The sequence below is a fragment of the Scyliorhinus canicula genome, chromosome 19 (assembly GCF_902713615.1).
Source record: "Scyliorhinus canicula chromosome 19, sScyCan1.1, whole genome shotgun sequence".
Taxonomy (NCBI): Eukaryota; Metazoa; Chordata; class Chondrichthyes; order Carcharhiniformes; family Scyliorhinidae; genus Scyliorhinus; species Scyliorhinus canicula.
The window spans coordinates 42408756-42436023 of NC_052164.1; the positions used below are offsets into that span (position 1 = coordinate 42408756).

At 46.0% G+C, this 27268-nt stretch overlaps 1 protein-coding gene across 1 annotated transcript in view; it reads right to left on the reverse strand.

The window, feature by feature from the left end:
• Positions 1-5888, reverse strand: part of map3k14a (mitogen-activated protein kinase kinase kinase 14a) — a 57460-nt gene extending 51572 nt beyond the window's left edge. The window contains exon 1 of the mRNA XM_038779061.1: positions 5668-5888. The gene's annotated coding sequence lies outside the window, so the exon portion shown is untranslated. The remainder of the gene's footprint in view (positions 1-5667) is intronic.
• Positions 5889-27268: the final 21380 nt, after the last annotated feature.

Consider the following 27268-nt stretch of genomic DNA (forward strand, 5'->3'; position numbering starts at 1 on the left):
CAATGTAAAGTATATCCTTCGAAAAGTACTGGAAGAAATGTAGCTTGTGAGGTTTCAAAACTCAAACTTCTTAAGAATGAGAAAGTGGCATACGGGATGGACGGATTTACATTTTTTGACCGAAAAGGTTCTCTTCAGCCTCGTTGCCGATGATAACTACCTAACATGCTTAGGAGTTCAGCAGAAACTTGGGATTTACATAATAAACATGCTCAAGCTTCGTTCTTGTGGTTTCACGTGAACTCCACAATGTGATTATTGGAATTACACTCTTCCTATTCACTATTCTCTTTCCGATCGTATTTCAAAAATTACTGATCTTAGCAGGGTCATGTAGTGTAATATTACTCCTTCCGCCCTTCAGGAATGTACAGGACACCCACACACATGGCCAGCTGCACACAGGGCCCAAAAATATAGCACAACAAAACACTGGTCATTAATTTTTCCCGTTACTTTCAGAGCAACTGACATTGAGCAGATGTTGGAGAAACATCAGACAAGGCACTCTTAAGCCATTACTATTCCAAGGGCAGGGGAACTGCTCTTCTATTGTCAGGCATGAATTATTGCTGCTTTTCATATCTCTCAGCTATACATCTGGCCAAGGCCATTGTCTTCTGCTTTGCCAAACCTGCAATATATCATGGCCAAAATATGTATTATTGAAAATAAACATCCTTCAACGGAAGTATGGGATATTTTTCTCCTGCTTTTTCAATCATGGAAATTAAATCACACTGCTTACCATCAATCACTTTGCTATTTTTTTATCTGAGCTTGGTAAAGGAAGGCCGAATTTATCAAATCTCTCTTCTGGAAAACTAAACCTGCCATTGTAGTTGTACTGCTTTTAAAAAGAAAACTCGCTTGCGTGATTCAAATTTAAACTTTTACAGCAACATTTAAGCAACAGCTGCTTTTGAAATGAGTCTAAATGCCTATGAACTGCAGACAAGGGTTGGACATTCTATCAAACTATGTGTACGCTGCATGGAATATACATACGCTCAAGTTACACTGTAAATTTGGATTCAGGGAGACAGTCCCAATTATTCATGATCCATGTTCACACTGCAAGTACTTAGCTTTGCTTTGGGCATTGCTGCTGTCGTGTCAATGTAGCTTAAGAATTCTTACAACTGTACTGTATGTAAACACACAGCTGTGATATTTTAATGCAAATAAAGGGTGCTGACCTACACTGGTGGTACAGTCATCAATCAACAATTACCTCATTAACAGTCAGTCAATCAGAATTAAATCATTTTTTAAGTTAACTGCAACAAATAGTCTTGAGACCCCTATCATAGGTCCTATTTTGAAAGCTGAGAACTTCTGAACACCGGGGTTTAGGGGATGCCAAACTTCCAGGATTATCCTGGAGTTTCCAGGAATGAAAGATTAATCTCCCCAGGATATTGTTGTGAGCAACACAGAGGAGAAACTTCATGGGATTAAAACAAGGTCATTATTTTTCTCATTCTCTTTGAATGCTTTTTTGTTTACTAATTATTAGAAGTATTGCAGATGGGGAGAATAGGATATTTGACTGGGTAGTGCAGCCGCAAACAAGCAGTCCTGAGATTCAAACCTCCAGATATACGTCCAGAGTTGGCAACCTTTCTGGGTCTGCAATGTCTCGGTGCTCCTCGCTCACCCCAGAGACTGATCAATCCCTGCCGTGGGCAGCACGGTAGCACAGTGGTTAGCACAGTTGCTTCACAGCTCCAGTGTCCCAGGTTCAATTTCGACTTGGATCACTGTCTGTGCAGAGTCGGCATGTTCTCCCCTTGATTGCGTGGGTTTCCTCCGGGTGCTCCGGTTTCCTCCCACAGTCCAAAGATGTGCAGGTTAGGTGGATTGGCCATGCTAAATTGCCCTTAGTGTCCAAAAAGGGTTAGGTGGGGTTACAGGGATAGGGTGCAGGCCTGGACGTAAGGAAGGTGCTCTTTCCAAGGACCGGTGCAGACTCAATGGGCTGAATGGCCTCCTTCGGCACTGTAAATTCTATGAATCCCTCCCTGGCTATGTCGGTTGTGGTGTAAAGTGACATTCGTATGTCACTCCAGCTGACCCAGTCTCGTCAGAAAGGAGCAATATCAGCTGATTCCTTAATAATTATCTAGCCATAAAGTAAAGCAAAACTTAAACATACTCAGATAAAATTATCTTATGAGTGCAGGTCAAATTAAAATTTTAACAATAATGTTGCCTCGACCAATCAGAGTCAAACTGCCTGGTTTGAATTTAAACAAAAGCTTTGCAGTTAACTACATCGCCTAATGCAATATCTCTGCCAATCAGAGTCCACTTGCCAACCACCAATCAGCACTCTCTCCTCGTGTAATATAAATTGTAGTTCTCTTTACTATTCATATGGCTTTTCACAGTAACTTCATTGAAACCTACTTGTGACAATAAGCAAGTTTATTATTGTTATTATATTCTTGCAAATTGTCCTGATGAGCTCAAGACGAAAAGCTTCAACACCATATCCCTTTTTTTCAGCAATATTCAATGTTGGACTTGTTCACCCTGTAAAAGTATTTACAACTGTATAATTATATTGCGAAGTATCACCAGACAAAATTATGGCAAGTGATATACAGAATATGCATATTCACCGTCAAAATAATTCTGAATTCCACACCACATGGTAAATAAATATGTAAACTGGGCTGTGTGCTTTAAGCTGGTTCAAACACTGGAATGAGAATGGCTCAGTCACTTAAATGTAACTTAGGCCTGAATTTCCACAGTGAAAAAAAGTGATCTCTGACTCAGCCAAAATGGCTGATCCCCAATTCCCTAAGTCCGACCCCTGGACCCAGTTCACAGAGTCAGCTACACATTGAAAAGTGCGGGTGCCTGAAAATGGATACAATTTTCGCTCGTGGAATCTCCAAAACACCACTCATAGGCTTTAGACCTTTTGAGGAAAATCTGAATATTTTCTAAATTAGAAATTATGGAGCAGCAGAGATTTGGGCGTTCAGATACAAAATCACTTTATAATAATAATCTTTATTGTCGCAAGTAGGCTTACATTTAATTGTAATAATGTGATCTAATTGAGTCGCTTAAATCTATAAAATAATTTGATAGTGTAGATACACTTGAAGTTATTGCTTCTGGTGGAGAAATGCAGAACAGGAGGGTACAATCTTGAAACTAGAGCTTTGCCATTTTGATTGAAATTAAGAAACCATTTCTCACACCCAGGGCAGTGGAATTGTGAAATTTTCACTCTCATGTGATTGGATGCTGGGTGAATTGTAATTTTGAAGTAAGAAATCGACAGATTTTTATTAGGTAAGGCTATTAAAGTAAATGGATTTGAGATACAGATTACCAATGCTCTAATTAAATGGTAGAACGGGCTGAAGGGCTATAGTTTAATCATACTGACTGCATTCTTAGAGAAGTTTCTGGGTCCTGTGAATTAGAATCATGAGCAGCTCCATAATATTATGCTCCAATTGGGAATAACATGGTTTGTGGCTTGAAAAATGCTGAACATAATAATGTGATAACCTTTATTGTTACCCTGAAAGACTCACACCGTTGCTTGGGGTAAGTTTAGTAATGACCTAGGGCATGTCTTGAACTACCAATCAAGGAAACCGTTAGAATTTGGCCGGATAAATCTTGAGTATCAACCCAAGCCTCGAGTCAATCTAGGAGAAGCCGAGCTGCCAATCCATAATGATAATTGCAGTTCAAACATTCAGTAAGAATCTTGCAACAATTTCTGGGCCATGAACGACTGATCAGGAAGGCATTTAGTCTCAGATCCAGTAGTTTTTGACCATCCAAATAAGGCAACATTCAAATATCAGTCAAAGAGCCTTAAGTAACTTTGTGCCATTGGCCCACAAATTAAAACATAGGTAAATACAGTGTAATATATCTGCAAAGCTTTACATATTCCTTCAGAAAGCATAAACAGTCATTTGGGGACTCGGTTAATAGTTGAGACAAGTGCCTTGACAGTCCCAAATTCTCACGGATTCAGGGTGTAAGGTGTGAACTGGCATAAATTATCCAATGTGAAGGTGGGAGAGACTTGAATGTCCATCTAGCATCTTTGGGGGCAGGGTTTTTTTTTCTTCTCTTCAACTTAATTATTGAACCCTACCCATACAGTAACAAGAAAGACTATTTTCCAATTCCAAAAGCGAAATATCGCAGACGGAAAATCTGAAATAAAGCCAGAAGCTGATGAAAATAATCAGCAGATCAGGTAGCACCCTTCAAGAAAAAATAGTTAATGTTTCAAGCCAATGTTGGCCCTTCAACCGATGAATAGTTATCATCGACCTGAAACATGAACTTCTGTTTCTCCCCGCAGATGCTGCCTAACATGCTGCATTTTCTGTTTTTAAATCTTTTATTTTAGTTCCACTGCCTCCAATGGCCGGATGTCCACTGCCAGCCAATTGCAAATTTAAACTGGTCACTGTCGGGGGTCTCACACTAAAATGTCCCAGAATTTTCGAAGTTACCATTTGCACCACTTTTGCAACAATGTGCATTCAAAATTACTTTGCGTCAAAGCAAAAGTGGTGGCATAAATTCACCCTAAATGAACAATTATGGTAGTCCTGTACATATAATACAACTAATACTGCACAGCACAGTCGTATTCATAGAATTTACAGTGCAGAAGGAGGCCATTCGGTCCGTCGAGTCTGCACTGGCTCTTTGTTAGCACCCTAACCAAGCCCACACCCCCACCCTATCCCCATAACCCAGTAATCCCACCCAACACCAAGGGCAATTTCAGACACTAAGAGCAATTTCACACGGCCAATCCACCTAACCTGCACATCTTTGGACTGTGGGAGGAAACCGGAGCACATCGACAGTTGATATTTTATGTTGCTGTGTTTAACGCTATATATCGTTCATACACTTCATATTATTTTACCCAAATGGAATTTTATTGAACTAAATTAACTCTGTTGCATACATTTTGATTATGTTTTTATTCCTGAATACTATTAAATGACAGTGGAAAATGCAACTACATGTGCAGAACAGTCCCCCCCCCAACAAAATCCACTATTAATTGCCGCTTCTCCCCACCACCTCTACCACCCAAGCCCACTCCAAGGCCTTGCACTAGATTGTGGAGTGTAGGTCCCAACAGCTGTTGAGCATGTCCCAAGTGGCATCCAAATTGAGGCATCTGCACACAGCTTCTCCAGAAAACAACTGCACCTATTCTATGTTCTATTCAAAACGTGCAAATTCTGTTTGCCAAATGAAGTATCCACCCCAACTAAATGGAGTAATCGAATTAAACAGATGTAACGGTTCGCACGAAGCTATTTGCACGTTGAACTGAGGCGGCCTTCAAGTATCTGGCAAAACATGAAGTGTCTTAATGTTGCTGAGCTGACTGGTGAAAATAGCAAATGTTGATGCCAAAACCCACCATGGAACCAAACTAAAGACTGCATTAAAAACAAGTGAAGAATCCTGTACAGTTGGAACGATACAAAATGTCCTCGGCGCCGTTTAACAAACTTCCTCTTTTTTTTCAACTATAGCAGCCATTTTATACTTCATATCTTTTTTCAAACTCACTAAGGATAGCGCCAAACCCTTTCCCCCAAAACCAATAATAAAATGAGCGTTGCCGCCATCCTGAGCACGCACCTGGGATCTCGGGGCAGGTGAGAGACCCGGACAAGTCGGTGATCTGTCTTTATTTTCCTCTCTTTTGTCCCAAATCAAAGGGTGAGAACCAGTGACACGTCTAATCCGCGGCGCAGGCTTCGAGCCGATTAAATACAAAACTGAAACCGAGCCTTTTATCGGGGCTAAAAATATACCTCACCGCATCAGCCCACAAAAACCCGAGCGTGACACATACACACTAGTACCAAGTGGCCGACACTTCAAGATGTCCCTGACTTCTGAGACCCACCACCCCGTCCCCCGACAATATAATTTGTTGCAATATCATTGCGTTATTATATCATCCGCGGCGCTCCCAGTTAAATATTAATCATTATTAGAGAATGTCCTAACTGATCGCTCCCTCTGCTGGGAGGCGACAGCGTAGTTATTGATCCCGCAAAGACCCGTTAATCTGTGGTCAGAACCTTAAAGAAGCGACTTTGTGAAGAAATAACTTGCATTTACATAGCATTTTTCATGATCTCAGGATGTCCCAGAAGTAAAGCACTTTGCCGCCAATGGTTTACCTTTGAAATGTAGTCGTTCTCTGTAAGGTATGATGTGGAGAAGAAGGAGGAGCCGTGCTCCGAAAGCTCGTGTTTGAAACAAACCTGTTGGACTTTAACCTGGTGTTGTAAGACTTCTTACTGTGCTCTGTAAGGTAGGCAGCGCAGAGTGAAAGGCCAAACTGGTTTAAAGGGGGGCACAGTAGCACAATGAATGGCACTGCTGCCTCACAGCGCCAGGGACCCGGTTCAATTCTGGCCTTGGGGTGACTGTCAGTGTGGGGGTTGCTCGTACTCCCTGTGTCTGCGTGGGTTTCCTCCGGGTGCTCCGGTTTCCTCCCACAGTCCAAAGATGTGCAGGTTAAGTGGATTGGCCGTGCTAAATTGTGAGGCCGCAACTGCTAACCACTGTGTCACCGTACCAACACCATAGCAACAAAATCATTCATGGCATGTTACATGATGTAGCTCCTATCTTTAACAGTTTTAACACTGAATTATGATATTCTGGGATATAATAGGATGGTCAGAATAATTCATTACCTCGACCTTCATCTTGGAAAAAGAGACGTGGAGATGCCGGCGTTGGCCTAGGGTGAACACGGTAAGAAGTCTTACAACACCAGGTTCATCGACATGGGTACCACCATTACACGTGAGAACACCACCCACCACGTACGCGGTACATATTTGTGCGACTCGGCCAACATTGTCTACCTCATACGCTGCAGGAAAGGATGTCCCGAAGCATGGTTCATTGGCGAGACCATGCAGACGCTGCGGCAACGGATGAACGGTCATCGCAGGACAATCGCCAGGCAGGAATGTTCCCTTCCAGTCGGGGAACACTTCAGCAGTCAAGGACATTCAGCCTCTGATCTTCGGGTAAGCGTTCTCCAAGGCAGCCTTCAGGACGCACGACAACTCAGAATCACCGAGCAGAAACTTATAGCCAAGTTCCGCACACATGAATACGGCCTCAACTGGGATCTTGGTTTCATGTTGCATTACATTCACCCCCCACCACCTGGCCTGGGCTTGCGAAATCCTACCAACTGTCCTGGCTTGAGACAATTCACACCTCTTTAACCTGGGAATACCCCTCTCTCTGGATCTGTAAAGACTTAATTACCTGTAAATGTTTGCATTCAAAGTATCGTCTTGTATCTTTGACTTTGTCTATATATATGTTTCTGAAACCTACCTGTTCATTCACCTGAGGAAGGAGCAGTGCTCCGAAAGCTAGTGATTTGAAACAAACCTGTTGGACTTTAACTTGGTGTTGTAAGACTTCTTACTGTATTGAAATACAGAAGCCAGTTAACACCTCATAAAACCTAGCGATTAAAGTTAGCAATTAAATTAGTTGGCCTCAAATAAATATTCTCGCACCTTTGACACAACTTCAACCTCAAAACAACATTTTCAATATCAGGAAGGTCGAAGCCAATGTCTGCATTCCCCTGTTTCTTCCTCCCCTGCCACTGTCTCAGTCTACTGGAAATCTTCATTCAAGCTTGAGCTAAGATTGAGGTGCTGGAAATCATCCCACAACAAAATTGTTTACTCGCACTGTTGCAGCATTTCCCACCTCAACTCCAATCCCATTACCGCTGAAACATTTATGCACAGTATCACCATCTCAAGTTTCAATTACCCCAATAATCTCCTTTCCAACATCCATTCCTCTATCTTCCATGAACTTCAATATCTTCAAACCTTGGCTGCATCTACTCCTATGCTTGTTCCCTCTACCCATTACTGATGAAGGAGCTACGCTCCGAAAGCTAGTGATTCCAAACAAAACGGTTGGACTTTAACCTGGTGTTGTAAGACTTCTTACTGTGCCCACCCAAGTCCAATGCCGACATCATCATCCTCTACCCATGCCTTTTACATGCACTCTTCTGTGCCAAGCAGCACAATGGCGGGACCCGTTTCTGACACTGCTTTTTATCCATCAGATTGTGTTCTGGTCTGTTTCTGTAATGAAGCCCCTGTTTTTGTGATCAGGGGCTCGCAATTCCCCATCAGTAGATACTAGCTGTTGTGTGGGATGGGACTGACCCACTCCCATCAGATGTGAGCACGCCAGAATCCCAAGGTGCAGCTTGCCAGGGTGAGCCTGTCCCTTCCCCATCACATAGCGCATTGAATTGAATATTCTCATACTCGTTGATATGTTTCTCCAGACTGCATTGCTCAGCCAAAGTGGTAGATTCAGCAATCAGTGTTTCCATATGCAGATAGCTGTGACCTTGCTACCCACAACAAGGAAGACACAATGGCAAACAAATTTGGAGTACCTCCAAGAACCAAGCAGAGGCCATGAAGTTTCAGACAAAGTCATTGATGACACCAGTCTGTAGGCTGTAGAAAATTCTCAGACTTGCACTCTCTGGGGGTGCCACCATTGACGAAGATATCCATGTATGTATCCAGATAACAAGCTCTGCCTACAGTCGATGCCATGATCGTATTTGGAAATAGCATGGCATTAAATTGAAAAAAAACAAAATCCACACTCTACCAGGTATTGTCCTTACCACCCTGTTGTGTAGTGCAGAATCCTGGGCCTGCTATAAGCTTCCACCAAAGACACGTGATAAGAATTTAATGACAGGACAAATCATAAACCACACAGTCCTCTATCAAGCTTGGCTCAATAGCATGGAAGCCACTTGTTATTTGAGTATTTCCAAGCCAAGTATGTAAACGCTTTGACCTTCTGTGTGTCCTCTCATGACTGTGTTGCTATATTTATTTGGTTAGAAATATGGCAGTCAATATGGTCGCCTTCCTTAATCCTAATTATGTTTACACTTAGAGTTGCCAGGTATCTCTCGATACCGCCACAAGGTTCAAACCCGAATACTGATCAAAGAGCCAATACACCAGTTAGTTAGTTCAAAGTCAATACTATTTATTTACACACACAGTAAGATCTACTCATGCACAAAGCACTACAAACTAAACTATCTCTAACGCTAACGTCTATACTTAGTTTCGGGTGCCCACTCAGTCAGAGGAACAACGGCCGTTGTTCAGATCTGAGGCTGTTGGGTTCGAAGAGGTACAGGAGAACAGCTAAGGTTGTCCATCTGGTAGCGAGCATTGACCATGAACTTACTTGCTTCTGGTGCAGCTGGTGGAAGGGTCTCTCCATTTTGAGAGCCAATTCCAAGAGAGCGAATCTCTCGTGGGGGTTCCTTCTTATACCTGGAGGGGCTTTGCGTGCTTTTAGGCGGGCCTTAAACATGGCCCCAATTAATTGGACCACTTCTCAATCGATCTTGACCAATAAAGGGGTGGGTGCTCTGATGGTTGGGCATGTCTTAGGTAGCCGTTTGCCTGCCTTTGTTTGTGCTTTCGGTTTGGGGAACTGGTGCCGGGATGGCTGCAACAGTATCAACTACCTGAGTGTTATTCCTTTGTTTCCCGGAGATGGACCATCAATATGCTAATTGACCCCGAGTTTCGATTCCGTCTGGTAACTGCTTCCCGAATATACGTTCAGGCGCTGTGCCTGCTTGTTTTCCTAACATTGTCCACAGTTCCCTACATTCTTTGCGAGCGTCCATTTTGTATTCTGGAAGTGGCCATCCCAGATGGCTACAACTGAAAAGTCCAATGTGGAATCGCCATGGACATCCATAGACCGAGCAGCTTATATTGTCACTGCTGGTGTTTTTCTTGAAACTCAATTCAAAATTTAACTTAGTTGGGCTGGCCAGGGATGATCGCAGAAACCTCAAAAAGACCTTCACAGGACAACAGATATCAAACTTCTTGCAAACCTCTGCATTACCGTCTGTGCCAAAATCAGAGCATCCTCCATGCTCCAACAGTTCTAATATGAGCTGCCAGTTCTGTGTCATCCATGCCGACCCCACATCAGGCACTTCAGTCATGAGAAACACAATGAAGATGATTGGATCATTTATATACACAGAATCACGACAGAATCACTACAGTGCAGAGGGAGGCCATCGACCCATTGAGTCTGCACCAACCCTCTCTGAAAGAGCACCCTACCTAGGCCTACCCCCCGCCCTACCCTGTAACCCCACCAAACCTTTTTGGACACAAAGGGACAATTCATCATGGTCAATCCACGTAACCTGTACATCTTTCGGACTGTGGGAGTAAACCGAAGGACCCTGAGGAAACCCACACAGACACCGGAGAAGGTGCAAGCTTCACACAGTCACCCAAGGTTGGAATCGAACCTGGATCCCTGGTGCGGTGAGACAGCAGTGCTAACTACTGTGCCACGGTGCCACCATGGGGCACTTGAAAACAAAGAGTTCAGCACAATATATCCCTCCAATGGCTCCATTCCTGTCCCTCATTCCAATGATCGCTGTAATTTCCTTGAATGCTATATGTTTTTATTTGTTCCTGAGATGTGAGCATCATTGTCAATACCAACATTTATTGCACATCTCTAATTTTTAAAATGGTGATGAGCCACATTCTTGAACTGATGGAGATCATAGTGTAGGTACATCCACAGTGCTGTTACAGAGAGAGTTCTAGGTATTCAGGTAATTGTCCCAGCGACAATGAAGGAACGACAATATAGTTCCAAGTCAGGATGATGTGGAGTACTGTGTGCAGTTCTGATCTGCATATTTAAGGTAAAATATACTTGAATTGGTACAGGGAAGGTTCACTACTTTGGTCACTGGGATAAGAGGATTGTCCTATGATGAGAACATGAATAGAACATGATAGGAACTAAGATCTTTGGAGTTTAGAAGAATGAGAGGCAACCTCGTTGAAATATAAAAGATTCTGAAGGGATTTAACAGAGTAGACACAGGTTGTTTCCCCAGTCAGGAAAACTTATGTTTTTAAAAATCTGGAAACAGACGCTGTAGCTGCTGAGGGAGGGAGGAAGTAGGACATGTTCCCAGAGGCACGACCGTGGGCTGCTGGTCCGGCGGCTGGCTTGGCTGGCTGGAGGGGGTGGGCATTGCCAGGGCTGTGGGGGGAGGGGGTGACCAAGGGATTGGCCGTGTTCAGACATGGACTGACACTGCCATAGACTGCAAGGCAGCCATCTTGCTGCGTTCACCACTGACCGCTCACTGTGGCCCATGGTTGCGCAGAGTGACACCGGCCATATGGACGCCCTCAGCCCATCCAAACCCCACCACACCCGCACTCCACCCGCCTCCACCCTGCCAACCCCCCTCCACCATGAACCCCACAATTGGGCAGCACCCGCTGGCAGGATATCATGCGCCCCCCCCCCCCCCCCAATGGGGACGTCCAGAGTAGCCCTTACAGGAGGATGCCGGACAGGGCCAGCGGAGCGTACCGCCAGCATGAGTAGGGCCAGCCATCGGTACCCCTGTCGGCAGGTTCAGGTGCCTACCAGCAGGGATGGGTGCCAGGGCCAGGGTGCGGTGCAGAGTGCTGGGGGAATGGCTGGGGTAAATGTGGGGATGGGAGAGGAGGGGAAGGAGAAGGGGACATACAGGGGCAGGGGCTGCAATGCAGGCAAGGGCCACCGTGTAGCCTGATGCCAACCTCCGCCTAGGCGACAGCCCTCTCTCTGAGCCCACATACCAGGTCCAGTGCCATCCACTCGGCGACGGTGAAGAGGCACAGGTCTAGAGGTCCCCCTCCGGTCTGCTCTCCCTCCCTGCAGTTGTGTGTCGACTTCTCCTGAGAAGGGTGGGGGGATGAGAGATAGCCCACAGAGTTAGGCAGCAAGGCGCAGGCAGCACAAGAGGTGGGCAGCTGGTGGTCTCCATGGCCAGGGCCCCCGGCCGTGGTGGTTGGCATGGGTGCTGGAATGTGGTGCAGGGTGGAGAGTGCGCACATTGTCGATGGGTGGAGTTCGGTCACCCTCAGGTGTGTGGGGGCGGTGGTTACTGATGTATGGAATGTGGGATGGTGCCAGGAGCACAGTGCTGCCTTCTCAAGCTGGCTGCCCTGAGGAGGTTGTTCAGGTTCTTTCGGCACTTCTGGCCAGTCCTGGAATCCCGCCCATTGGCACCATTGTCATGTGAGAGTACCTTTAAGAAATGGATGTTTATGATGGTGGGGGGAGGGTCGGCATGGGAGCCTATGGTGGCTGCTTCATGTAAGGGCACCAGCTTAGGGGCGTTGATAACGGCGCCTCTGCCATTCCCGCCGGCACAGTACTCCACCAGCCCCGTGGTGGTGGTGGCCCTGAGAGTCTGGGGGCAATGGAGGAGGCATGTGGGAGCAGAGGGAGCATCAGTTTGGTCTCCAATTTTTAATGATCACCGGTTTGCCCCGGGAAGGATGAACGTGGGGTTTCGGAGATGGCAATGAGCAGGGATTGAGAGGATGGGGGCTGTGTTTATAGAGGGGAGCTTTCCTAGCTTGAGGGAGCTGGAGGAGAAATTTGGATTGGCAAGGGGGAACAAATTCAGGTACCTGCAGGTGTGGGACTTCCTACTTAGGCAGATTTCAATCTTCCCACTCCTACCACCAAGGGGAATACAGGACAGGGTAGTTTCCAGAGGGTGGGTGGGAGAAGGAAGGCTCTCTGACATTTACAAGGAACATGTAGGGTCAGAGGAAATGCAGACTGAGGAGCTGAAACGCAAGTAGGAAGAGGAGTTGGGAGGAGAGATAGAGGATGGTCTATGGGAGTTGAGTAGAGTCAACATGTCCACAACATGTGCCAGGCTCAGCCAGTACAGTTTAAGGTCGTTCACCGGCTCACATGACAGTGGCCCGGATGAGCAGGTTCTTCGGTGGAGAAGATAGGTGTGCATTGTGTGCGGGAGGGCCAGCGAACCATGTCCACATGTTCTGAGCATGTCCGAAGCTTAGGGGATTCTGGCAGGGGTTTGCAGATGTCATGTCCACGGTGTTAAAATCAAGGGTGACACCGAGTCCAGAGGTGGCGATTTTCGGGGTGTCGGAAGATCTGGGAATCCAGGAGGAGAAAGAGGCAGATGTTCTGGCCTTTGCTTCACTGGTAGCCCGGAGACGGATATTATTAGTTTGGAGGGACTCAAAGCCCCCGAAGTCAAAGACCTGGCTATCTGACATGGCTAGCTTTCTCTGGAGAAAATCAAGTTCGCCCTGAGAGGGTCAATGTTAGGGTCGACCGGAGGTGGCAACCGTTGGTCAACTTCTTTGCAGAAAATTAATCGTCAGCAGAAGGGGGGGGGGGGGGGGAACGGGGAGTTAGTTTAGCTTAAAGTAGGGGGTTAATAAAGGTGGGACCTGTAAGGGAGGAATGCGGCGTTTGCACTGTGCTTATAGATTCATGTGCATTGTTTGTTTTGTTGTTGTAAGACCAAAAAATGCCTCAATAAAATGTTTATTAAAAAAATAAGAAATGGATGTTTATCAAATAGCTGTAGTGGATGTACCTGTAAAAAAATGGTGTTTATCAAATAGCTACAGTGACGTCAATGTGTAGGTGGAGCTGAACTGTGACTGCTTTTGCTTTCGTTTGAGCAAAAAAAGGCTGGTGTGTCTGTGTTGAAGCTGCAGTCACAGCAAGAAGGTGCATTGATCGCTCAAGCAATCTAAAGACTGTCTGCAGATCATTTGAGGATTTCAAAGTAATACTTGTTTCTGTAGAGAATTTAAACCTCCTGTCTTTCTGTAAAAAGGGTCTTTTGGTCTTATGGATGTTGTTAGGAAAGTTAATAAGGGTTACTTATAGAATATTGTATCTGTGGGGATTATTAGTGTTGATAGTTGTTAAGATGTTTACTGTGGGTTTATAAAGTGTTAACTGGATTCATAAGTAAACATGGTTTTGTTCTAAAAGTACTGTAGGTCTCTGTTGCATCACACCTGTGAAGTAGGCCCTTGTGCTCCCCATAACCACAATCTATTTAAAGTCGTGGGTCAGGTGAACTCCATGATACACTTTGGTGTTCTCTGAACCCTGGCCCATAACACCATTAACAACATAGATTCCAGTTTAAAATGCTATGTAAATTGGTTCCGTATTCTCAGAGAAGCTGTTGCCACTGGGCTCAAAGAGTACTTAGCAGATGAGAACAGAAGAGGAGCAGTCACCAGTCTCCTCAAACTCAACCCTGTACACAAAGCCTCCCCCATCCACCCCCAAACCAACACCGGGTCCACGACCCATCCTCAAATTTTCTCAATGTTTGCCGTCCAGTGATTATTTATTAAATTAGGTATCCCAACTTTTAAAATTCGCCTTCACCCCCACTACCAACTTGTGCAAAACAAGGCCCAATCATGTCACCCATATCCGCAGGTATCTAAAACTAGCCCTGACCAGTCAAAACGGTAATCCCCTCAGATTGTCTCCCCTCCTCAGAGGGTTCACCTCATTCTTGCCCATGTTCAATCAATATCCTAAAAAGGAACCAAACTTGTTTAGCACCTCCATTATCTTTCCCAGATCAGAGAGAGGGTCCGTAATATACAACAATAAATCGTCTGTGTAAAGGGACACCCGATCCTCCCTACTACCCTCTCTACAACCTTCCAGTCAGTCAGCGACCTTAGCGCAATAGCCAATGGCTCACTCATCAAAGCAAAAAGTAAGAAGGAAAGTAGACATCCCTGCTGTGTGCCCCATACAACCGAAAGTATACCAAACTGAATGCATTGGTGCGAATGCTCGCAGTGGGGTCCCTTTAAAACAATAAAAATAGGGCACCACGGTAGCATGGTGGTTAGCACAATTGCTTCACAGCTCCAGGATCCCAGGTTCGATTCCCGGCTTGGGTCACTGTCTGTGCGGAATCTGCACGTTCTCCCCGTGTGTGCATGGGTTTCCTCCGGGTGCTCCGGTTTCCTCTAAAGATGTGCAGGTTAGGTGGATTGGCCATGCTAAATTGTCCTTACTGTTCAAAATTGCCCTTAGTGTTGGGTGGGGTTACTGGGTTATGGGGAAAGGGTGGAGGTGTGGGCTTGGGTAGGTTGCTCTTTCAAAGAGCCAGTGCAGACTCGATGGGCTGAATGGCCTCCTTCTGCACTGTAAATTCTATGAAAAAATAAAACGAACCGAGGCCAAACTGCCCCAATACCTCAATAAGATCCCCCACTCCACCAGGTCGAATGCTTTCTCCACATCCATGGAGGTGATTGCCTCCATCTTAACCCCCGACAATGGTGACAGTACCACATTCAGGAGTCTCCTCACTTTGGGTAACAATTGCCGGCCCTTGGCAAAACCTGTCTGATGCTTAAATATTTCCTGGCAGGCACCGCTTCCAAATTATTTGCCAATGCCTTCACCAATAGCTTTGCATCTGTATTCAACAGAGAGATGAACTGGTATGACTCACACTCCATGGGATCTTTATCCTTCTTCAAGATTAAAGAAATGGAGGCCAGTGCCAAGCTTTTTTTTATTCCTTCATGGGATGTGGGCATCGCAGGCTGTGCCAATAATTATTGCCCATCCCCAATTGTCCTTGAGAGGGCAGTTAAGAGTAAACCACATTGCTGTGGATCTGGAGTCAAATGTAGGCCAGGGCAGTTTTCCTTCCCAAAAGAACATTTGTGAACTAGATGGGTTTTTCTGCCAATCGACAACGGTTTCATGGTCATCATTAGACTTTTAATTCCAGATTTTTATTTAATTCAAATTTCACTATCTGCAGTGGCCGGATTTTAACTTGGGCCCCAGAGCATTACTCTGAGGCTCTGGTTTACTAGTCCAGTGACACCCCCAAGGACAGTGATCGTTACACAGATGTGGCCACAGTTCCGTCGCCAAATTTTTATAAAATTCCACCGGGAACCCGTCCGGCCCCGGTGCCTTCCAAAATATACTTGATACTTTTCTCCAGCCCAAAGTAGCACATCCCGCTCCTGCACTCTCTCCCTCTCCACCACCGGGAAGTCCAACCCATCCAAAAACTGTGCCCTAGCCGAGTCTTCCTCCGGAGGGTCAGACTTGTACAACCCCTGGTAAAAGGTCTCAAAAGCCCCTTTAACCTTTTCTGGATCAGAGACCAATCCTCCCCCCGGGTCCTTAACCTGAGCTAAGTCCCAAATGGCCACCTGTCGCCTCAGCTAAGGAGCCAATAAACAGCTGATCTTCTCACCATACTCAGAAAAAGTCCCCTCACACGGCAAAGCTGGCTAACTGCTTTCCCCACCGGCACTAACTCGAACTCCATCTGGAGCTTCTTCCTCTCTGCCAACTCCAACAATGGGGCATCAATCAGTCCACCGCCTGAATAGACTCCACCAATCTCTGCCATCCACCTCCCCAACAGACCTGTCCCTGTGGGATTTAATCAAAATGAACTCTTCCCCAATCACCACCTTTAATGCCTCCCAGAATGTGGAAGGCGAGCCCGCCTCATTCATATTAAACTCCACATAGGTCACAATAGCAGAAGCTATCCTCACACTCACATTTATCTGTGAGCGATGCTGTATCCAACTTCCACAGGGATCACTGAGCACAGCCCTCCTCAAGACATAAGTCCATATAGTACATAAGAACATAAGGACCATGAGCAGGAGTAGGCCATCTAGTCCCTCGGGCCTGCTCCGCCATTCAATAAGATCATGGCTGATCCTTTTGTGGACTCACCTCCACTTACCCGCCCACTCACCTTAACCTTTTATTCCCTTACTGTTCAACATCTTTTGTCTTAAAAACATTTAATGAGGTAGATTCAACTGCTTCACTGGCAGGGAATTCCTCAGATTTGAGTGAAGAAGTTCCTCCTCAACTCAGTCCTAAATCTTCTCCCCCTTATTTTGAGGTTATGCCCCCTTGTTCTAGTTCCACCCACCAATGGAAACAACCTCCCTGATTCGATCCTTTCTATTCTATTCATAATTTTATGTTTCTATAAGATCCCCCCTCATTCTTCTAAATTCCAATGAGTATAGTCCCAGTCCACTTAATCTCTCCTCATAAGCTAATCCTCCCAACTCTTGAGTCAACCTCGAGAATCTCCTCTGCACACCCTCCAGTGCCAGTACATCCTTTCTCATGTAAGGAGAACAAAACAGCACACAATATTCCAGGTGGCCTCACCAGACCCGACACAGTTGCAACATAACATCCCTGCTTTTAAACTCCATCCCTCTAGCAATGAAGGGCAAAATTCTATTTGCCTTCTTAATTACGTGCTGCACCTGCGAACCACATTTTTGCGATTCAGGCACAAGAACACCCGAATCCCTCTGCAAAGTAGCATGCTGCAATTTTTTACCATTTAAATAATTTTGCTGTTATTCCTACCAAAATGGGTGATCTCACATTCATCAGCATTGAACTCCATCTGCCAGACCCTTGCCCACTCCGTTAAACTATCTATATCCCTCTACAGACTTTCAGTGTCCTATGCACACTTGGTTCTACCACTCATCTGAGTGTCATCTGCGAACTTTGACACGTTACATTGGTCCAACTCCAGATCATCTATGTAAATTGAGAACAATTGCAGACCCAACACTGATCGCTGAGGCACACCACGAGCCACTGACCACCAACCAGAAAAACACCCATTTATCCCCATTCTTTGCTTCCTGTCAGTTAACCTATCCTCTATCCATGCCAATACATTACCCGGATCACCCGGAATGGATCTTGTGCAGCCACCTTGTCGAATGCCTTCTGGAAATCCAGATACACCACATCCACTGGTACCCCATGTTAGACGTTTAGCTGCTGTAGTATAAAGAGTCAAAGGTTCTGCTGCTTTCCCACAAAACACCTTTAATTTCCTTGAACAGACTTTGCACAAAACTCTAACATCACATCACCTGACACAAGGTCCACCCGAAGCCCATTTACGTATCAGTGTCAATTATTGGATGCTTAACATAAATGAGAAAAAAAATTGGAATGTCTCTTAATCCATTACTTAACACCCCGTTGTCCACCGCACTTGTAATGTCCTCAAAGAATTCCATGTAAATTAGTCAAACATGACCTGCCTTTCATGAACCCATGCTGCGTCTGCCCAATGGGACAATATTTATCCAGATGTTTCACTATTTTTTCCTTAACGATAGATTCAAGCATTTTCCCCACTACAGGAGTTAAGTTAACCACCCTATTATTACCTGCCTTTTGTCTATCTCCTTTTTTAATCAGTGGCGTCACATTTGCTGTTTTCCAATCTGCCAGAACCACCCAGGAGACCAGCGAATTATGGTAAATTACCACGACCGCATTTGCTATTCCCATCATCATCTCTTTTAGTACCTGGGGATGCATTCCATCAGGGCTATGAGACATGTCTACCTTTAGCCCCATTAGCTTGCCCAACACTACCTCTTTAGTGACAATGATCATTTCTAGTCCTCATCTGTCATAGCCTCCTTGCCAACAATTATTGGTATATTATTTGTGTTTTCCACTGTGAAGGCTGAAACAAAATACCTGTTCTCTGCCTCAGCCATTTACCATTATTAAATCCCCCTTCTCATCCTCTAAAGGACCAATGTTTACCTTAGCTACTCTTTTTCGTTTTATATATTTGTAGAAACTTTTGGTTTTATATTCTGATCTAGTTTACTCTCATAATCTATCTTACTTTTCTTTATAGCTTTTTTCATGACTTTCTGTTTACCTTTAAAGATTTCCCAATCCTTTAGTTTCCCACTAATCTTTGCCACTTTGTATGCCTTTTCTTTCAATTTGATACCCTCCTTTATTTCCTCAGATATCCATGGCTGATTATCCTTTTTCCTACAGTCCTTCCTTTTCACTGGTATATACCTTTTCTGAGCACTGTAAAAAATCACTTTGAAAGTCCTTCACTGTTCCTCAATTGTCCCACCACAAAGCCTTTGCTCCCAATCTACCCTAGCCCAACTCCTCCCTCATCCCATTGTAGGCTCCTTTGTTTGAGCACAAGGCACTGGTATTGGATTTTACCTTCTCACGCTCCATCTGTATTTTAAATTCAACTTGGGCTTTTCCAAATTCACTTTTGGCTATGATCGCTCCTTCCGTGAGGATCCCTAACTATGAGATCATTAATTATTCCTGTCTCATTACACAGGACCAGATCTAGGATAGTTTGCTCCCTCAAAGGTTCCATTACATAATGTTCGAGAAAATGATCCCAGATACATTCTATGAACACCTCCCCAAGGCTGCCCTGACTGACCTAATTTGACCAATCGACATGTCGATTAAAATCCTTCATGATAATTGCTATACCATTTTTACATGCATCAGTTATTTCTTTGTTTATTGCCCATTATTATTTGGTGGCCTATGTACTAGCCTTTTCCTCCTTACTATTTCTAATTTCCACGAAAATGGATTCAAGCTTTTTCTCTATGCAACCTATATAATTTCTCACTACAGTCTGATGTCATCCTTAAATATCAGAGCTACATCATCTCCCTTACCTTCCTGCATGACCTTCCTAATAGTCTGATACCTCTGGATGTTTAACGGCCGGTTGTGACAATCCTGCAATCATGTCTCTGTAACGGGCACTAAATCATAGTCATTTGCAATGATTTGTGCCGTCATCTCATTTATCTTGTTTTCAATGCGACAAGCATTCAGGTAAAGTTCCTTTATCACATTCTTCCCATGTCTGCGTCGGGTTCCCTCCCACAACCTAGAGAAATGCAGTTTAGGTGGATTGGCTACATTAAATTGTCCCTTAATTGGAAAAAAATAATTGGGTATTCTAAATTTATGGTAGTTTTAATACTGCCTTTTTGAATCTTAACAACTCCATTAATGTGGGCAGCACGATAGCACTATTGCTTCACAGCTCCAGGGTCCCATGTTCGATTCCCGGCTAATAATAAATATAATCTTTATTGTCACAAATAGATAGATAGATAGATAGAGAAATACAGCACAGAACAGGCCCTTCGGCCCACGATGTTGTGCCGAACTTTTGTCCTAGGTTAATCATAGATCATAGAATTTTGGACACTAAGGGCAATTTATCATGGCCAATCCACCCAACCTGCACATCTTTGGACTGTGGGAGGAAACCGGAGCACCCGGAGGAAACCCACGCACACACGGGGAGGATGTGCAGACTCCACACAGACAGTGACCCAAGCCAAAATCGAACCTGGGACCCTGGAGCTGTGAAGCAATTGTGCTGTCCACAATGCTGCTGTGCTGCCTTTAAGAACAAATTAATCGACACTCCATTATTCTACCATAATCCATGTACATATCCAATAGCCGCTTGAAGGTCCCTAACGTTTCCGACTCAACTACTTCCACAGGCAGTGCATTCCATGCCCCCACTAGTCTCTGGGTAAAGAACCTGCCTCTGACATCCCCCCTATATCTTCCACCATTCACCTTAAATTTATGTCCCCTTGTAATGGCTTGTTCCACCTGGGGAAAAAGTCTCTGACTGTCTACTCTATCTATTCCCCTGATCATCTCATAAACCTCTATCAAGTCGCTCCTCGTCCTTCTCCGTTCTAATGAGAAAAGGCCTAGCACCCTCAACCTTTCCTCGTATGACCTACTCTCCATTCCAGGCAACATCCTGGTAAATCTCCTTTGCACCTTTTCCAAAGCTTCCACATCCTTCCTAAAATGAGGTGACCAGAACTGCACACAGTACTCCAAATGTGGCCTTACCAAGGTTTTGTGCAGCTGCATCATCACCTCACGGCTCTTAAATTCAATCCCTCTGCTAATGAACGCTACCACACCATAGGCCTTCTTCACAGCGCTATCCACTTGAGTGGCAACTTTCAAAGATCTATGAGCATAGACCCCAAGATCTCTCTGCTCCTCTACATTGCCGAGAACCCTACCGTTAACCCTGTATTCCGCATTCATATTTGTCCTTCCAAAATGGACAACCTCACACTTGTCAGGGTTAAACTCCATCTGCCACTTCTCAGCCCAGCTCTGCATCCTATCTATGTCTCTTTGCAGCCGACAACAGCCCTCCTCACTACCCACAACTCCACCAATCTTCGTATCATCTGCAAATTTACTGACCCACCCTTCAACTCCCTCATCCAAGTCATTAATGAAAATCACAAACAGCAGAGGACCCAGAACTGATTCCTGCGGTACACCACTGGTAACTGGGCTCCAGGCTGAATATTTGCCATCCACCACCAGTCTCTGACTTCTATCGGTTAGCCAGTTCGTTATCCAACTGGCCAAATTTCCCACTATTCCATGCCTCCTTACTTTCTGCATAAGCCTACCATGGGGAAACTTATCAAATGCCTTACTAAAATCTATGTACACTACATCCACTGCTTTACCTTCATCCACATGCTTGGTCACCTCCTCAAAGAAGTCAATAAGACTCGTAAGGCAAGACCTACCCCTCACAAATCCGTGCTGACTATCCCTAATCAAGCAGTGTCTTTCCAGATGCTCAGAAATCCTATCCCTCAGTACCCTTTCCATTACTTTGCCTACCACCGAAGTAAGACTAACTGGCCTGTAATTCCCAGGGTTATCCCTATTCCCTTTTTTGAACAGGGGCACAACATTCGCCACTCTCCAATCCCCTGGTACCACCCCTGTTGACAGTGAGGACGAAAAGATCATTGCCAACGGCTCTGCAATTTCACTTCTTGCTTCCCATAGAATCCTTGGATATATCTCGTCAGGCCCGGGAGACTTGTCTATCCTCAAGTTTTTCAAAATGCCCAACACATCTTCCTTCCTAACAAGTATCTCCTCAAGCTTACTAGTCTGTTTCACACTGTCCTCTCCAACAGTATGGCCCCTCTCGTTTGTAAATACTGAAGAAAAGTACTCGTTCAAGACCTCTCCTATCTCTTCAGACTCAATACACAATCCCCCGCTACTGTCCTTGGTCGGACCCACCCTCGCTCTAGTCATTCTCATATTTCTCACATATGTGTAAAAGGCCTTGGGGTTTTCCTTGATCCTACCCGCCAAAGGTTTTTCATGCCCTCTCTTAGCTCTCCTAATCCCTTTCTTCAGTTCCCTCCTGGCTATCTTGTATCCCTCCAGCGCCCTGTCTGAACCTTGTTTCCTCAGCCTTACATAAGTCTCCTTCTTCCTCTTAACAAGACATTCAACCTCTCTTGTCAACCATGGTTCCCTCACTCGAACATCTCTTCCCTGCCTGACAGGGACATACAGTTCAAAGACACGCAGTACCTGTTCCTTGAACAAGTTCCACATTTCACTTGTGTCCTTCCCTGACAGCCTATGTTCCCAACTTATGCACTTCAATTCTTGTCTGACAGCATTGTATTTACCCTTCCCCCAATTATAAACCTTGCCCTGTTGCACGCACCTATCCTTCTCCATTACTAAAGTGAAAGTCACAGAATTGTGGTCACTACCTCCAAAATGCTCCCCCACTAACAAATCTATCACTTGCCCTGGTTCATTACCAAGTACCAAATCCAATATGGCCTCCCCTCTGTTCGGACAATCTACATACTGTGTTAGAAAAGCTTCATGGACACACTGCACAAACACCACCCCATCCAAACTATTTGATCTAAAGAGTTTCCATTCAATATTTGGGAAGTTGAAGTCAGCCATGACTACTACCCTGTGACTTCTGCACCTTTCCAAAATCTGTTTTCTAATCTGTTCCTCCACATCTCTGCTGCTATTGGGGGGCCTATAGAAAACTCCCAACAAGGTGACTGCTCCTTTCCTATTTCTGACATCAACCCATACTACCTCAGTAGGCAGATCCTCCTCGAACTGCCTTTCTGCAGCTGTCATACTATCTCTAATTAACAATGCCACACCCCCACCTCTTTTACCATCCTCCCTAATCTTGTTGAAACATCTATAACCAGGGACCTCCAACAACCATTTCTGCCCCTCTTCTATCCAAGTTTCCGTGGTGGCCACCACATAGTAGTCCCAAGTACCAATCCATGCCTTAAGTTCACCCACCTTATTCCTGATGCTTCTGGCGTTGAAGTATACACACTTCAATCCATCTCCTTGCCTGCAAGTACTCTCCATTGTCAGTGTTACCTTCCCCACTGCCTCACTACACGCTTTGGCCTCCTGAATATCGGCTTCCTTAGTTGCTGGACTACAAATCCGGTTCCCATTCCCCTGCCAAATTAGTTTAAACCCTCCCGAAGACTACTAGAAAACCTCCCTCCCAGGATATTGGTGCCCCTCTAGTTCAGATGCAACCCGTCCTGCTTGTACAGGTCCCACCTTCCCCAGAATACGCTCCAATTATCCAAATACCTGAAGCCCTCCCTCCTACACCATTCCTGCAGCCACGCGTTCAACTGCACTCTCTCCCTATTCCTAGCCTCGCTATCAGGCGGCACCGGCAACAAACCAGAGATGACCACTCTATCTGTCCTGGCCTTTAACTTCCAGCCTAACTCCCTAAACTGGTTTATTACCTCCACACCCCTTTTCCTACCTACGTCGTTGGTACCAATGTGCACCACGACTTCTGGCTGCTCACCCTCCCCCTTCAGGATCCTGAAGACACGATCCGAGACATCCCTGGCACCCGGGAGGCAACATACCTTCCGGGAGTCTCGCTCGCAACCACAGAATCTCTTATCTATTCCCCTAACCATTGAATCTCCTATTACTATTGCCTTTCTATTCTCCCTCCTTCCCTTCTGAGCCCCAGAGCCAGACTCAGTGCCAGAGACCTGGCCGCTTGGGCCTTCCCCGGTATGTCATCCCCCCCAACAGCATCCAAAATGGTATTCCTTTTTTTGAAGGGGTACGGCCATGAGGGATCCCTGCACTGTCTGCCTGTTAGTTTTCTCTCCCCTGACTGTAACCCAGCTACTCTTGTCCAGTACCTTGGGTGTGGCTACCTCCCTGTAACTTTTCTCGATAACCCCCTCTGCCTCCCGGATGATCCAAAGTTCATCCAGCTCCAGCTCCAGTTCCCTAACACGGTCTCTGAGGAGCTGGAGTTGGGTGCACTTCCCGCAGGTATAGTCAGCGGGAACACCGGTGGTATCCCTCACCATCCACATCCGACAGGAGGAGCAACTGCCCTAGCCTCCAGCCCCTCTTACTTTACAGAATATAGCTGCCCTGTAGACCAACTGGACCTCCGCCCTCCGACTCTGCTCCCAGGCAGCTGCACTCTAAACTTCTGGCTCCCTTCTCGCTCTTTGCAGAAATGAAATGAAAGGAGCACCTTACTCCCTCCTCACCTAACTCCCTCAGTCATCAAACTCTCACTGTAGCACTCAAATGCACCAAGTTCAGCACTCAGTGCAAACAAAGTCCTAACCCTAACCCTAACCCTAATAGGCTCACATTAACACTGCAATAAAGCCACTGAAAATCCCCGAGTCACCACACTCTGACGTCTACTTGGACACACAGAGGGAGAACTCAAATGTCCAATTCAATTAACAGCACGTCTTTTGGCGCCTCTTCGGGTACACAGAGGGCGAATGCAGAATGTCTGAATTACCTAACAGTACGTCTTTCAGGACTTGTGGGAGTAAACCAGAACACCCGGATGAAGCCCACGCAGGCAGAGGGAGAACTTGCAGACCCGCACAGACAGTGACCCAAGCCAGGAATCGAACCTGAGATCCTAGTGCTTTGAAGCAACTGCAATAACCTCTGTGCAACCATGCCAGCCTGGGTTACTGTCTGTGTGGAGTCTGCATGATCTCCCTGTATCTCCATGGGTTTCCTCCGGGTGCTCCAGTTTCCTCCCACAAGTCGCGAAAGACGTGCTGTTAGGTAATTTGGACATTCTGAATTCTCCCTCTGTGTACCCGAAGAGGCGCCAGAATGTGGCGACTGCGGGCTTTTCACAGTAATTTAATTGCAGTGTTAATGTAAGCCTACTTGTGACAATAAAGATTTTTGAAAAATTAATAACATCTGCTAAGTTTTCTTCTGAGTTTTCTTCCCTTTACCTTTTTTCATAACTTTTGATGTAGTTGAACACACCTTCCCACATGCTAACCTGCCGCTTTGCTGCTAATGATAGAATCCCCAACAACTACCAGTTGTGGTTTTGCTCCCCCCCCCCCCCCCCCACCTGCTTGAATGGTTTCCTGTACCACAGTGCAATGGTCAGCTAGCTCATCCTCCCTACAGTCCTTTTCCTCATCCACACAGGGAACAAGTACCTCAGACTTGTTGGACAAGGTCAAGATCTAAGCCTCCTCCGTTCCTAAATTTAGGATCCCTCTACCTACCTCACTTGCAGTCACACCCAGTTGTCCCTGACCACTGACCCAATTTAAGGTACTTAACCTATGGGGTGTAACCACTGTCATGCGAATGTCCCTTTCAAAACTGTTTGTCTTCTGAGTGATGTAATTCTGTGGGTGGAGCTGGGCGGTGGCTCTGGTATTTACTTTCGTTTTGAGCTGGAAGCTGTTTGTGGCTCTGGGTTTTACTTTCGGTTTCGACATTTGGAAGCTGTATTCTGACTACAAGGATCTTGGAGTCTCTCTCTCTCTGCATGTTAAAAGGTATCTCCAGGTCACTTGATAACTTCAAAGTAATAACTGTGTTCTGGAAGGAATTCAAACCTACTGCTTTGTGGTGAAAGGGATTGTCTGATTTATGGATCTTCTTGAGTGAAACCGCAAAGGGAAGTTATTAAGGGTTAAATATAGATTACTGTAGCAATGTGAGGTATTTATGTTTGTAGTTGATTTAAATGTACTAGTATTAAATTAATTAATTACTTCATCATAATTTAGAGGGGTATCTAAGCCAGAGACCGGAGAGTACTGTATTTAGCATTTACATTTGTAGTACAAATCTAATGCTGGAAACATATAGTTAACAGTAACTTTTTTTTAAAATTATTTTTTAATTTAATTGTGGTAAACCACTGTGACACCTGGATTAGGTGATGTAAGGTAGGACCTGTACTACAGGTTCGCCGGTAGCCCCTGACTGCAGGCTCCGCCCAGTAGGAGAAGCGTGTCCTCTATTCAGCAGCCATTTCGCCAGCTGCTGTGGGAGGCCACACATCTGACTGCAATAAAGCCACAGTTGTATCCAACCTTAGTCTTTGCACAATTGATCGTGAATCAATTTATTGCAGTACGATTTTCTAAAAGATGGACCTCCGAATCAAACCAGATCGCCTGCAGCTGGATCCGCACTCAAGCGACGCCAAAAAGGACTTTAATCACTGGCTAGCTTGCTTCAAGGCCTATATCAACTCAGCGACCACCCCTCCGACGGAGGCTCAGAAGATACAGATCCTGTATTCAAGGTTGAGCTCCAACGTGTTTCCGATGATCCAGGATGCCCCGACCTACGCAGACGCCATATCGCTCCTCAAAGAATACTACGCACAGAAAACGAACACGCTCTTCGCCAGGCACGTACTCGCCACTCGTTCTCAACTCCCTGGTGAGTCCATAGAAGACTTCTGCCGGGCCCTAATCCCACTCGTCCGGGGCTGTGACTGTCAGGCCGTTACGGCCACCGAACATTCCAACCTTCTTCTGCGCGATGTGTTTCTAACGGGGATTGGGTCGGACCTCATACGCCAAAGACTGCTCGAAGGGGCCACGCTCGACCTAGCTGAGACTAAAAAGCTAGCACTCTCCATGACGGTCGCCTCACGTAATGCTCAGGCCGACCCCTCCGGCTGCGTGGCCCACCCCTCCTATCCCGCGTGGACCCCACAGACGGCCGCCCCAGCCGGGGCTTCACCCAGCCAGTAGGCATGCGCCAGACACCAACCCACGCACCCCGGGGATCCTCGATGTTACTTCTGCGGCCAGCAGAAGCACCCCCGCCAACACTGCCCGGCCCGCACTGCCATTTGCAAGGCTTGCAGCAAAAAGGGGCACTTCGCCGCGGTGTGCTGGGCCCGCACAGTCACTGCTATCGCCCCCTCCCTCCTGACCTACACACAATGGGCGCCGCCATCTTTGTCCCAGACCATGCACGGCCAGTGGGCACCGCCATCTTCACCTCCCTGGACCGCGCGCAGCCAGTGGGCGCTGTCTCCACCTCCCGGGGCCACGCACGTCCAGTGGGTGCCGCCATCTTCACCTCCCGGGGCCGCAAGCGGCCAGTGGGCACCGCCATCTTCCCCCCTTCAGTCCACGTGCACCCCATGGGCGCCGCCATCTTGTCCAGCCCCCGCAACATGCGGCCCATGGGAGCCGGCATCCTGTCCAGCTCCCGCAACGTGCGGCCCATGGGCACCGTCATTTTG